The sequence below is a fragment of the Passer domesticus genome, chromosome 6 (assembly GCF_036417665.1).
Source record: "Passer domesticus isolate bPasDom1 chromosome 6, bPasDom1.hap1, whole genome shotgun sequence".
NCBI lineage: Eukaryota > Metazoa > Chordata > Aves > Passeriformes > Passeridae > Passer > Passer domesticus.
The window spans coordinates 57,345,211-57,360,298 of NC_087479.1; positions in this window are offsets into that span (position 1 = coordinate 57,345,211).

The following is a 15,088-nucleotide window of genomic DNA, read 5'->3' on the forward strand; positions in this document are numbered from 1 at the left end:
CAAATTTTGTGCTTTATTCTGAGCCAGCACTGCCTTTAGTCATATGAACAATGGAATTCCTCTGGAGTCCAGGCTTACAGCCTTTGAAACTAGAATAACTAGTGCTCACAAGTCTGCCTGGACACTTGCATGGATAAATACTTGTGTGTGAGGACAGAATGGTGGCCATGGCATAGCATTGGCCACTCTCTGGTGGCACAACACCAGGCTCAAGGCTTTGTTCAGCTCCCAGGTTTTTTAAAAGCCTTTGGGTGGAGTAGTGTTTATATTCTATGTATTCAAGCATAGACAATCAGTTTTGGCTCATGTTTTGCTAATTGTCCTTAGGTCTAAACCTCAAGGAAATTTATAAGATAAATAATAACCAAATGACAGCTTTTTAAAGTTAATTATGGGATACAATTGGATAAATATTATTTAAAGAAAGAGAAGTTATGACAGGATCTCCTTATCCCTCCAGTAGGAATTTCAGAAACCTTAAAATAAAAAAAGTTTTTTCATCAGTCTTTTCAGTTTTAGCCTTGTATATAAAACTCAGTTCCTAACTGATTGTAACATAAGCACTTGGGATTCTTTTCCATAACCCCAGGAAACAGATTAATCACTTAGACCCAAGTTGTTTGAGAGTGAGGAGTACAGCATTCAGAAGAAAGAGAGCTGAGGGGGTTTTATTAAAGATACATCTTCTGTACTTTTGCAGGTGCTTTCACGTATTTCCATGAACACACCAATCTGTGCCAGGATTTGTTTGCCTAACCACGATCTCAGAAGATTGGTTTTGCTACAGAAACTTTCACACCTGGTTACAGCTTCCAGTCCCTGGCACATCCCCGAAATGGACAGTGAGACAGCAGTGCCTAGTTCTGAGCCTTTTGAATAACTACTTTATCAAACCCACCTGTCTTTATCGTAAAGCTAATTCCCATAAAGCTAATTCTGAGTTTGTCAAGCTTGGATTTTATCAGTTTGGCCTGAGCTCTCCTTCCCAGAAACACTGGAGTGGGAGCACCAGTGCCTGGAGCTCTCTCAGGTCTGTGTGAGTGGTCAGCTGGCAAACAGCCAGACTCTGAGGGTCACCTCTGAGGAATGCAAAGACTGTAAAATATTAACTCCTTTCTCTCCTGTGGCTCTGGGGAAATGCCCTGCTGAGGGGTTCAGCTGTAGGACACGAGAGTGTGTGTGGCCACAGCCCAGTTTGAGCAGCCCCTCTGGCTGGTGCTTGAGCTCAAATGTTCTGCTGTTCCCAGAGCTGAAATGAATCCACTCAGATTTGGAGAGCCACATTTTGCAATGAATTCCCCCAGATTTGGGAGCCACATTTTGCAATGAATCCTCTCAGATTTGGGGAGCCACATTTTGCAATGAATCCTCTCAGATTTGGGGAGTCACATTTTGCAGTGAGTCTCCCCAGATTTGGGGAGCCCTCACCTGTTTTTTAACCAGCTCTGAGCATTAAATGGAAATGGCCAGACAGCCCCAGGAAACACTGCATGAAATACAGGCTCAGCAATAGGATGGTTAGGGAAGAGTATGCAAATGTATTTGCTTCCTCACAGAAAGAAGGGGAAATACTTTTTTGGGTTTGATTAGCCAAAATCATTTGTTTATCTCACCACTATGTCATGTTGTGGTCTGACTGAAGAAAGAAAATTTAACACTTTAAATGACTGTTAGGAGTTAAGGCAAGGTGAGAAGATACTGACCCAAGCTTCTTTGAGAGTTTAGAGATTGCTGCCTTATAATCAAACGTAGAAAAAGGTCTGAAGAGTTATTTCCTTTGTTGTATGTTTTATCTAGGCAGAAGTTTGCCCAGGAATATTGAGCACTTGCTGCTTCTCTGTATGTTGGTAAAGCTGTTATTTTCTGTTGAGGGTACAGTGTGTTTTGTCTGGTCCCTCTTTGCTGGAGGGGCTGTATTTCAGTGTGGGTTTTCTATACCAGATATTCTGTCAGCTTTTCTGATGGAATTGCTGGGTAACTAACAAGATATGCTGTGATGCATTCTTCTCGGATTAACTGAAGAGAATGTTTCTCACTGAGACTACAAAATAATTTCTGCCATCTTTCAACTGCAAACCCAGAACCCCAGATAGCAATTTTAAATATTTCAAAGAAGAAATTTAAAAGAAGAAATTTAAAAGAATGTTTCCTTCTTCTTTCTTGAAAGAAGAAATAAACATCCTTTCTGCCCTGTGTTTAGAGAAATCCTTCTCAAGCTGGCTAGAAGTATACTCCAGGTGAAAAAGCAGTGTGTTTATCCATAGAGCTCCCTTCAAACGAAGCCAGAAGAGTTTCTTCACATTCTGTACCACAGAAACTGTGTGAGCAGAGGGATGGAATACATTTGTGCCAGTGTTTGAACTCCCTATACTGTTTCTTGAGAATGATTTCTGCTTCCAAGGGAAGGGGTGGGGCAGATAAGGAGCTGCAGCTGGGGCTGGTGAGCATTTCACTGAAAATGAGCAGCACATGTTGGATGCCCTCCAGTCACAGGGCTTTTTTATCAAGGTATTTCCTTTGAAGAGTATGAGCTCGTTCATGTCAAGTACTAGGGCTGAGTGAACCTGAAGTGGATAGATTAAATAAGTGCTGCCTGCTTTCTTTTCCTTTTTTTTCTGTTTATTTTATTGTACATAGGCTTGATCCATGGGTTAGGAGGAGACCTGTGTTTTCTGTCAAGCTTGAACCTCAGCCTTATGACAGAAATGGCACAAATCTTTGTTATGTAGTGGAGATAACTAATTTGTCCATTTGTTTGATGGAATTCTTGGAACAGAGTTTGCACTCCTCCCTTTTTTAGTTCTCCTCTGGCTTTGCAACTTGTACCATCTCTTTGCTCAAATTCTAATCTATCTAATCTATTAATCCTAATATATTTTTTCCTTTAGTCGAGTTTGTCAAGCTTGTGTCTAAAGGCAAATGAGAAAACTAACCTGATCTTAATATAAATTAATGCCATGAAATTGAAAGAATTATTGTTACATTAAGTAACCATAATTACCTATTACCTACAATATAACAATAATAAATACGCCTGGTATAAATTCAATTCTCTCTCACCTCTAGCTGTAACATGTATAATAACAGCACGATGTGACATGACAAGTCCTGAAGGCCCCAGAACAGCTGTGGGAATAGAACTGATTTTAACACAAGGGGAAAATGGCACCCAGAAAATGAATGAATGGAGTTACTCCTGCACATTAAACAGTTAAAAAGCTCAATCATGAAGCTATTAAACTGACCAAGATTTTATAATTGACATTTCCTAATAAAACACTTATTAATAGTTGTTGTAAAGAAAAAAGCAATGGTAACCACAGTACCTAAATGTAGGGGAAATATTCTTTCTTGTTGGTGAATATTGATTTCTCAGGTAGCATTTGTGTGGCAGTTGATGCACGTTTTTATGTACATTCCTTACATTAGACAATATAAGTTTGTTTATAAAACTGATGATGGCACACAGACTTGGGTCCTGTACAGTTTGGATGCAGTTTTCTTGTGTGAAATGTTATTCTCTGCTATAGATAGATTCCTGAATAAGAATATTCCATGGATTTTAAGGCATCCCTGTTCAAAAGGCTCTCTCCCAGGGAAATCAATGTGTTATTTATGTTCTGCTGTCTCCTAGATGCTGCTGTGCCGAGCCCAGGGTGGGCAGTGGGACCCTGAGGAACACGGTGCTGCTCATTGTGAGGCTGGTGCCACTTACTGGGGCCATGAAAACAGCTTCTAAAGGCTGTGCAGAAAAAGAGCATGGAGCTGGCAAATTCAGCCTTCACTTGGACATTTTACTACTTCACTGAAGACTGTTATAGGTTTTTGGTAAGCTAAATTTGAGAGATAACTATCAATAGATATATATGGATGCAAACATCCCAGCCCTGGTTTTCTGTCCTGTAGCTAAACTTGAAAACTGCTGGTCTTTCAAGGATAATTTCTGGAATTCCAGCATATTCTTATTTCAATCTGTGTTCTGGCACTATAATGTGTTTATATTATTTTTTAAAACTATTTTTCTTACTTTATTTTAAGTATCTTTACTCCATACAAATAATTGTTATTTGACGAGTGAAGATTTTCTTACAAATTTATAAAGTTCTTCAAAATGATAAGGAATGTATAAAAAAAAATAAAATCCTGTGACAATTTCTTTCAAATTATATTTGTAAAAAAAAGAGAATATTTATATTTTGAGTCGTTCATATAAAAAAAAAAGAAAATATTTATGCTTTTGGGTTATTTTTTGTCATTCCAAACTTTATCCTCAAAAGCACTGCAGTTGAAGTTTCTAATGCGCAAAAAGGTAAAGTTTGGTACATTCTTGCAGCACCCAGAGAAGAGAGTGAGCACACAGACCTTGGGAGTGACAAAGGGAAGGAGCTGCTCCTTGGTCTGATTGCTCTCCTGAATGGTGTGCATGGTTGGAAGCCTGGCTGTGTTGGCACTGAGGAAGAGCAGCTGAAGCTGCTCAGGATGATGCCTCAGGGTTTGGCTTTCCTATTTCTCACATTCTGTGCTGCTTTAGTGTGTGAGTCTGGGCTTCACATGAGGGCATGGTGAGCTCTGTGCACAGAGCAGGGAGACAAAACAATTCCTGCTCCAGCTGGGCACCAAGGACAAATGATCCAAATCTCAGCCCAAGAGCACAAACCCCGTGGGCTGCAGAGAGAAAAACAAGCAGGATGGGACTGCAGGGGCTGCAGCTGGAACTGGACAATGAACTGCAATGTGCACATGGAGCAGAGCTGAGCCCAGGGAGAGACCCCGGCAGCGCTCGTGCATTTTGGGACCATTTGGGTTCATCTTGGGTGCAGCCCTGGCTGGGCTCTGGTGCTGCCCAAGGGGGATCCATGGAGGAGATCCTTGGAATGAATCCCTGCTTTATTCTGTAGCTCTGTCCAGCCTCTGCTGTAGCTCAGCCTCCCCAAGCATCAAGGAGAGCATCTTTACCACTCGTGCTACTCAGTCAGTGCCCAGCTCCAGCACAGCTCCTTCCACTGGGTCCTCAAGCACTGGCACATTTTCTGTGGGGTCACAACAAAAACAAACAATACTCAGGGGTTTGTCTTCCCTCTGTTTCAGTAACCTTGAGTAAGTGCTCGTATTGGTAGTAAGAAGAACGTTTTAAAAGGAAAGTAAGGCTTTCAAGTTGAGAGCTTTCACTGAATACTTCCTTGTCTTATTTCTGCCCACATGATGGCAGTGTAAGTTAATCCAAGGGAAGAAAATAATAAAAACTGATAGCTTTACAACAACAGAGTCCTGTTGCACTCCCCCAAAAAGCCATGAGAAGTTTCCAAAAGCCATTATGACCAGTTATGAAAGGATAACTCTTTGTTATTGTCCAAGCCCCACAGACATAAGGAGTGGTGAAGCATTGCTTCATGCAGGAACCACACGGAGCTAATTCTGGATGGGTACAGAATGGTTCTGGGTTAAAAATAAAAGTGGTCAGTGCAGCTTTGTCAGTCATGCTTGTCTTAATCATTTCTGGTCAATAAAGTCATTGAAGGGTAATTGCCACTCCCTGGCATGGGTTTTGCAAGGGCAGAACTGGAGGTTTGAGGCAGCTGGATGCTGGGTGTTTCATCTCTGGTAAAAGCACAGAGTCTAAACAGACAGACTATTGAGACACCAGCTGCAAAAAAAGTTAGGCATTCCTTCAGAAGGATCATAACAGGAACAAAATCCATTGAATTTGTCAAGCTCTTCATCTAATTGTAAGCTGGATCAAGAGTGTTTGAGTGTGTGGGGGGGTGGAATCAGAGAGTTCCACTGAATTTTGTCAGTAGTCACAGATTAAAGCCTTTAATGTTAAAAAAAAAAAAAGGAAAATGAAAAAACCCAAACCCCTAGATACATCCCAACCAAAACCACTTTACCATATCTTAAGCACATTTTATTTTTTCTTAATTTTCTGTGCACTGTAATTTAAAACTCAAGTACATTTAATTTTAAACTTCTTTTTCTTTTTTTTTTTTTTCATATCAGCTTCAGATAAGAAAATATCAATAGCTGAATTGTGTGCTTCCAGCTGCAAACAGATTAAAGAGATACTCAAGTCAGCCCAAATGCCAGAATTGCATCGCTGAAGGCCATCATTCTCCTTTGGGGCAGGTCTCAGATGAGTGACACCTGTAACCAATTGAACAGTGACACCTGTAACCAATTGCTTACACCTGTAACCAATCTGTACTCCTGATCAGATTACAGAGCCTGTGAGTACAAGCAACACTTTTTTCATTTTCCTTGGGTTTTTTTTAACTCTGAGTTCAGTCTTAACAGATGTGATTTTCCTTGTCTTTTTCCTGCTGCTGATAAATGAGGAATTGCAGCAGTACTTTTTCACTTGTGCAGCTTTGGCTCTTGAAAACTTGGACTTCTGGAGATCTGCACAGCATGTACCTGCAGATGTGATGTTTAAGAAGTGGGAACTGGAGCAGCTGAAATACCAGAGTGAGTAATCCTTTGCTGTTTGTTTAGCCTAGCTGGAGTTTGTGTTTCTCAGGTTGTAGAATATTGTACAATGCTAGTCCTTCCTGGCTTCCTGTATGGCTACCATGGCCAATGAATCTTCTTGGAAATCATCTCTTTTACCTGCTGCTGTCATGTGATGTAAGTCCTTGCTCTCATTATTTATATTTTATATAGGAATTTACATGTTTTATATAGGAACTTACAGTGGCATGCTACATTCCCATGTGTTTGGAGTTAAGACTCAAGTGATGCCCAAAAATAAACCCCCAGAAGTGCTGTGGTACCTCATTCCTATGTCTGCATATGGCTGGTACTCATGGGAGAAGTCCTGATGTCTTCAGTATCTAGGGAGTTTCACCACATAATTCCTCTAAATTTGATCAAGTGCTCATTTTGTTTTACCCTTACTTACCTCAGTAATGTTCTTCTTTGGAAACATCTCACTTTCTCCTCAGTAGGCAGCCTACAGATCATGCTTCTAGAAATTGCCTCTCAGAACTTCAGAAATGTCTTTTTCTTCTGTTCCCTCACCCCACCTCTTGTAGTAAAAAAATTAAAGAAATCTCAATTTCCCACCATTTCTGCATGTCCAGGCCAGGAGTATTTAATGTCATTGCTGTCCCACATTTTACCATACTGAGCTCTTGCTCCAGCAGGAAGTTCTCCCATTCATTCCACAGACTAATCACAGAATAGGTCAGGTTGGAGGGCACCAAAGCAGGTTTTGTCCAACCTCCCTGCTCAAGCAGGGCCATTCCAGAGCACACTGCACAGGATTGTGCCAAAATGTTCTCAAATGTCTCCACCCCCCTCTGGGAGATTTTAGAGTATTTCCGTGCAGTCAGGAGGTGAACATTCCCACAAGAATGAACTTCTCCACAGAGAAATTCCCACTTGTGCTTCTTGTTCAGTTTGTCCTGTGCATCACCTCTAAGACCATGCAGAAGGTAAAGGGGGAGGCTCCCTTGTCAGGAGGGTATCATCAGACTTTTTTGCTTGTGCTGCCTGGTTGGAATAGTTAAAATGAAAAAAAAGTAATCCCTGCTCTCCCCTCATCCAATTCAAGCCAGGTAAAATGTGCTGTTTAGTAGAGCACAGAGATAATCCGAGTCTAGAGTCTCCTGTGCTAGCCTCCATTCACATGAAGAAAAAATGTCTTCTTTAAAGTGATTAGCATTAAAAAAAAAAATAAAAATTCAGATACAGCTGCCACTGTAAAAGGTAAGAAAGTGAGATTGTTGCAAATTAGGATAATGCCACATCAGAGACAATGAGGGGAAAGTGTTCCAAAAGGTAAATATGATGGGAAAAGGAGGGAATGGAGACTGGAGGAAAGGGTGATTGAGGATGGCAGGCTGGCTGTTTCCTACACATTCAAAATATAGCTGAAATTAATTTAAAAAGAAAAAAAAAGTGAAGTTTTCAGAATGTCCAGGGTTCTTAATTTGTGATTATTCCTACAGCCTGATTTCTTTCTATGCCTGGATCATACCACACAGGTAGGCTGGTACCCAAATTGCAGTCTTGTTTCCTTCCAACATTTGTTTAGGGTGAAGCACTGCAAGGTGCTGAAGTCTAAGGAAATTGTTTCTTCCTTTGTGCCAAGCTGTATCTTGTGTTCCTCCTTAGCTGTTTTGTTGTATATATGCACTCTTACCATTAATGGCATTTGAGCAAGTGCATTCTATGTCATGCCTAAAATAAATGTCCTCTATCTCTGTGTTGAATTGTCTGAAAAAAATTCCTAGTTTGTTATAACTTGCTGTAAGAAAATGGAGAGATTAGTGGCTGTCCCATGACTTGGACAGTGGTTAGAGAACCTTTGAACTGCAAGCTGCTGTTAACAATTCCATGCAGTGCCCTGCAACCACAAGGCAATTGGGCTGTAACAGCTCTGACTGGTTTGGTCCTTTCAGTCCCCAGTGGGTAAAATCCTTGGCTGTTGCTGCTGCTGGTGTCTCAGGGCAGCCTGAGGCTCTCTGGGATCCACTGGGGTTCCTTTGCAGAGAATTCCCTGCCCCCAGCAAGCCCACGGGATGTTCCTGGGGCTGAGGAGTGGCTGGGGCATTGCCTTTCTCCTGCATGGGTGTGCCTGGAAAAGACCCTTAAGTGGCTGTTCTTTGGCACAAGGCACCCTCAGCTGCAGAAATATCCCTTTGTAGGCCTCTGCTGGCTGCTGAGCTCACAGAGGCCTTGGGGCTTCTTTGACCCAGTTCCCTGTGAAGATCAATGGGGGTTCTGCTCTCGGGCTCACAGAGTGCCTTTGTCTGGAGTTTCCAGTGGCGCAGAGGGGAGCTTTGGCTTGGGTGGGCTTGGCATGGCAGTGTTAGCTCTGAGCATCCTGCTCTCACAGGTGAGACCTCGCAGACAGACATCCCCAGGGCTGGGGCTGGCGGCACAAGTTCCATTGTGGCATCATCTCTTTAAGTTGTGCAGAAGTGCAGGGTGTCTGCAGCCCTGCAGCTCTTCCTTATCCCCAGGTCAATCCAGAATTTGGGTTGTTTTCTGCTCCTTAGGGCTGGTTAATACACAGGTCAACAAAGAGCAATCAGTGGATCAGTCTGGAAACCCAGGGCCCTGGGAATGTTTCTCTGCCTGCTCTGGGGCACCCTGACCCCCAGGGGAGCACTGACTTGGACCCTCATCCATGGGCAAAGTTTCCTAGACTTCAAGACAGACCAGAATCCACAAAAGTGTGCAATAGATTATAGAGAGAAGTGTGGGTGTGTCACTTGGTGAGAAATTTAGGTTTTGGATTTTTAGTATGTTGTGGATGGCAGCAAGATGGAGGCACAGGGTGTCATCCTGGCTTTCTTCTTCATGCTGCTTCTTCCTTCTTCTTCACGGGTTTGGGTGGCATTTTGTAATTGCCAGCAAAGTTCACATTGTGGGCTTCCAGGGATCAGTTATTGGGTTAAAAGGCAAAATAATCCAGGTGTCAGTTCTGAATTGGACAGTTTAGTCTTAAAAGACCATGTAACAAGAGATTGTTGGCCATTTTGTGCTTTGCTAATGAAAAGCTGCAGAACTCATGGTTGTGAGACTGTTTTACTGAGTCTGAACATGAACTATTGTCTATCCAGATGCAGAGAAACTGACAACTGGTACCCCCACAGATCAAGTAACATGCCCATTTATTAATAAAGAACTCTCAAACATTTGATATAAATTAAAAGTATCTTTATCCAATGCTGATAATAATGAGGAAGCCTAACTTTTCCTGACTGGTTTTGCTGGCTCTAGGCACAGTACTTGGTTAACATGTCCAGGGTGTGAGGGCACCTTTAGCATTCTTTATGAAAGCAGTATTTGGATTTCTATGCAGAAATAATGGTGCAGAGCCATAAAATAGAAGCTGAAGGTTCTCTTGCTTTGTCTGGATGAAGCTATGACATGGACAAAGAGTATGTACATTTTCTTACACAAAGCTCATAATGTTGTGGGTGAATTAATATTGGTAAAGGATCATGATTATGTTAACATCTAATATCTTTTTTTTTTCTTTATTATGTTTAAATTTTTAACAGCATCTTTATTGTAACTTGTGCAGTGACCTTCCAAAAATGGATATCCCTTATAAATAATACCTAATTGTTGTCATTCTCTTAGATTGCCCTGAGAATATAGTTTGGTAATGGTACTAGAGTTTAAAAAGCCAACATTCCTTTAAAATATGTTCTGCAAATAATAATCTTTATGCCTTGAAAGACAGAGAAATCCAAGCTGCAAATGTTTGAGACAGGAAGTTACCTTGGTGGTTAATGGAGGAGTAGGTTTTTCTGGCCTGGCAATTCCAGAAATTACAGCTAAACAGTAGTTGGACTTGCTCAGGCCAAGTATGAAGCCATACTTGTACTCCACTGAAGTTCACAGAATTGCAAAGTTATGGGTTTTTTCCCTTTGATATGAAGCAGGAATCCAGGCCACCTCTAGGATACCAGTCTCCTAAACAGCCAGTGTAGTTTTATTGCCAGGGAGAATTATTTTGTCATTAATATTTTGATATTCTGTTTATTATGAACGTTGTGATGGTCCTGACTTCATTATACCCTTGGCTACCTTTTTCCTTTTACTTTGATACTTTTCAATATACCTTGTTACAGAACAGTCAAATGTGATCAAAAAAGTAGGACTTGGGAGATTGGCATTGATTTTTAGTGTTTAACTAGTCTCTTGGTGGGTGGAAATCAATTATATTAAACATAAAGTATTTCAATGTTGTCAATTTGCTCTAAGACAGAGAATGAACCTTTCCTCTTCTCCCATATTGAGGTTGAAACCTGCAAAACAAAACAAACCACGTTACTCTGTCTCACTCAGGTACTTAAGCATTTCAAGAGGATCTTTCTGTTTAAAATGTGGTCCCTCATGGCTGCAGCAGGACCTGGTTTTGGCATCACTGTGTCCTTGGAGTGGTGCTGCATGAAGCAATGAGGTGCAATGGTTTTTATGAAACAGATTTGTCACGTGAGTTCATGACCATGCTGTAAGGCTGGCCCATGTTCCTTCTCCTAGCAGCATAAATCTGGTGTAATTAGAAAGTCAAGAGTGCCACATCAATTCACTCTGCTGATTGTGTAGTCCCCAAACACAAATTTAATTGGATTAAAACAGCTGCAGTCAGAAACAGCCCATTGCTCTCAGCTCCTCGGGTGATCAGGGACAGGCTGGGACTGACATGTGAAGGTGTGCCTTGGCCAAGAGCCTGAAGAACAGCATCCCTTGGACAAAGCCAGGAGAGCCATGTCCCTGGCACTGCAGTGGGGCTGGTGTCTGGCAGTGGGTGTGTGTACAATAAAATATCCTCCTCTCTCCACAGAGCAGCTGCGCTGCATGAGAAGCAGCTCACTGAATTTACTTTTACCACTGTTTTGGTTTCAGTGTGAAACGCTCCCACACACAGTTTTACGGGAATGTCTGTCTTCCAGTGAGGCAGAGTAGTAACCAAAGAATTCCCTTCTCCCATTGCCCCTGCCCAGTGGGGGAGGACAGCTTATATACAGCAGGATCTTTTTTATGTCAGGCTGTAGGTGGAAGTGCCCTGCAGCCAGACGCTGGTTCTGTGAGGAAACTTGAGCAATAAAAATATTTTATGCTTTTAACCACCCCATCATTCAGGAAAGATATTTCTGCAGGTGTGAAGTGGCTTCTCCAGCAAAGCTTCCTTCAGAGGCAGAGTAACAGGAGAGATGTTTGGCACTGCTAGATAAGAGGTCAGATGGCTTACGCTGTCTTTTCAGGTTTAACATGTTTTCTGTGCTTCAAGGGCAGCACATGACCTTGCTGTTTTCTCAAGGTAAGAAGATAACTGCACGTTATAAACATTGGAGTTGTGGCAATGAGAATTTACTTGGCTAGTAGGACCTCTACATCTGGGGCTCCCACTTAGGAAATGAAGATAAAAGCATGGAATATAAGCAGCCAAATAGTTTGTTACTTGAAGGAATGCTCTGGAGATGTTCCATGTCTTACCTGAGATATTATTCAAGTTATTTCTTATGGTCAGCTGGAATGAAATTCAGGCCAATGCAGAAATGAGTCCCTGTACTTAGAAATAATTTGGTAATGTGGGTGGTTCATGGACTTGCTAGTGAAGCGGGGTTTAGGACTTGATCATGTCAGATGGATCTATCTTTGTCAAAAGCCATAATTTTAAGACATAAACTCAGTCTACCTTTGAAATAAAGCACCCAGAAATTTGTCTCTCTAGCAAGGTAATTGCCAAGATGTCTTAAGCCTGACTGTCACAAACCCACACTCTGCACTTACTATCCAAACTGCCCTGTTGTTTCATTTGTGAAGAAGGTAAAAAATGGCAAATAAAGAATAATTTTTTTGTGCAGCTGTGTGCGTAGTGTACAGTCATAACTACTCCTTAGCTTTCTGTACTGACTGCGGCATAGCAAAAATCCCCTCATGTGTAAATGAGTCAGTCTTGGAGAACTTGCTTAGTTATTGACCCCTCACACCTTGTTTGATCAGCTCTGGCAGTAGCAATGTCTCACCACGGGCACGCAGGTCCCTTTCTTAAAGCACCAAAGCTCAAATGTTTATTTCCAGAGATGCCTTGTGCAGGCTGCCCTAGAGCAGAGACTGGACAGAGCTAAAGAATAAAGCAGGGATTCATTCCAAGGATCTCCTCCATGGATGCACCTTGGGCAGCACCAGAGTCCAGCCAGGGCTGCACCCAAGATGAACCCAAATGGCCCCAAAATGCACGAGCGCTGCCGGGGTCTCTCCCTGGGCTCAGCTCTGCTCCATGTGCACATTGCAGTTCAGTGTCCAGTTCCAGCTGCAGCCCCTGCAGTCCCATCCTGCTTGTTTTTCTCTCTGCAGCCCACGGGGTTTGTGCTCCTGGGCTGAGATTGGGATCATTTGTCCTTGGTGCCCAGCTGGAGCAGGAATTGTTTTGTCTCCCTGCTCTGTGCACAGAGCTCACCATGCCCTCATGTGAAGCCCAGACCCACACACTAAAGCAGCACAGAATGTGAGAAATAGAAAAGCTAAAACTTTTAGCATCACTAACAGAGCTTATGGAACAGCCTTGGCAGGTTGTTCCAAAGTTTTTGGGGTGCTTAGGGTTTGTTGAGGAGCTGCAGACTAGGATGTTTCATCTCATTGCTCCTCTGAACTGCTAATTGCAGAAGGCTACAGTTGACAGAAAGGAGAAAAAGAGGAGAAATCAGGCATCTTCCATGAGCTGACTTTTGACCAGGAGTGATGTCCTACACCATCTGCAGGCAGAGAACAGCAGTCAGCCATGGCAGGGAGCTTCCCTTGCCCTGCACAGACTGTCCATCAGCCAGATGCTACTGGAGCAATGCCAGAACTGTCCTGGTTCTGCGATGGGCGCTGCAAACCAAGCCTGCCTTGCCCAGGAAACTCCTTGGCAGAAGGACCATGGTCTTTCTACTTACTTTTAAAAAGCTGAAATGTCAGCTTGATAATTTTATCTCTTTTTGTTGTTGTTTCTTTCTTCCCACCAAAGTGGTATTTTCCCCGTGTTTCCTTCCTTTACTCTTGCCTCCACCCCAGGTGCCTCTTTCATTATAGGAGTATTTGAGGGGAAGCATTACCTTCAGCTCTGTTGGGTTTTCCACCACTCTCCTAAGTAGATGCCTGGAACAAAGAGAAGCCACTTGACTGTTTGTTCCTAAAAGTGCTGGCTGGGATGTTCTCTGTATGCTGCACACTCACTTGCAGCGTTTTGGATGGGCCTGTGCTGGCCCCAAAGGCTCCTAACCTGGCCCCAAAGGTGTTATAGGAAATTTCTGGGCTCTGTCTCACACACCATGTGGCCTGAGCAGCCTTCTGCAGCTGTGCTGTGCCTGGGAGAGGCTGCCAAGCCCCGCTGATGAGATCTGGTGATTCACCAGTTGACTAAACGCTCTGTAGGTGGAGAAAGAGTGATGTGGGGTGCAAGGCTCTAAGGCAGTGCATTTCTTGGGCAAAAACAATTCATCAGAAGCCAGCCTGGCTCAGAGCCGGGCCCTGGTGTGATTGCTGTACACAGCTGATGTAACAGACATTCTTCAGGCGTGGGGAAAGGAGAGGGGCTCACAGGAGAAGCAGAACATGCAGCTGTTTATACTGTCACACGGGTGAGGTAAACACCCAGGACCTGCCTACTGATCTGTGACTAATTTGAGATGCTTTGCTTTTGGACTGGGTCTTTAAATGGAAAAAATATCCTACCCTGCTTGTGGGAAACTTCATGTTATTTTAATTCCTCCTTTCTTTAAAATAATTCATCTTGCTGATTATACAGGCTTGCTAGGCTTCAGACGGTGTGAGTCTTTTCTTTGGTGCTTAGTCTCAAGCTTGTCAGATCAGGAACTATGCTTTTTAAAGTCCTAAACAGTAACATTCCCCAGTAAACAAATTCTAAATGATAGACAGAACATGAACATTTGGAACACTAATGAAATCTTTTCTGCATGTTAGGGCATTTGAATAAAATTAACTTTATTTTTTTTAACTGGGAATCACTTCTGCCTGCTTCCTTTTAGTTAAGGTTGACTTAAATAAAAAGCCAAGTTTGTGTTTTATTTTCAACAGAGTTTACATAATGAAATTTTATCCTCATATGAAACTGATTTATGAAACACAGAAGTGCATAAAGGTAGTTGGAAGAGCCCAAAACTTCTTTCAAGAGCAAGTTTCTATGTGGCATGTTGTTTTTACTTCTCTGAATAAAGTCAAACCAAAACAAACCTTAAAATAAACAGGTAATTTTGCCTGCAATTCTTCCTTTTACCCAATTTTCCTTGTATTGTCTCCATTCCCCTAATCTAGACAGAGAGAATATGGTCTCCTTGTTTTAAGCTACATTTATATTTACTTTTTGATATTTATTTTAATATAAATATTTCGTGAAAAGTTGAAAAGAGCCCTGCAAATGACTTAGTGCTTTTAGCCTCTGCCTGGGGCCTGAGAATGCAGAAATCAAGACCTGGGATTTTATTACAACAGCCCCACTGAGCTCTGGGTCATAACTTGTACAGTGCTGTTATGACTTCTGTATTTATTCTCCACCTACAAAGAGTTGTCTTGGGGAAATGGGCCACCTGCAGAATAAATGCTGTTAAAGGGAGGCAGTAACCCT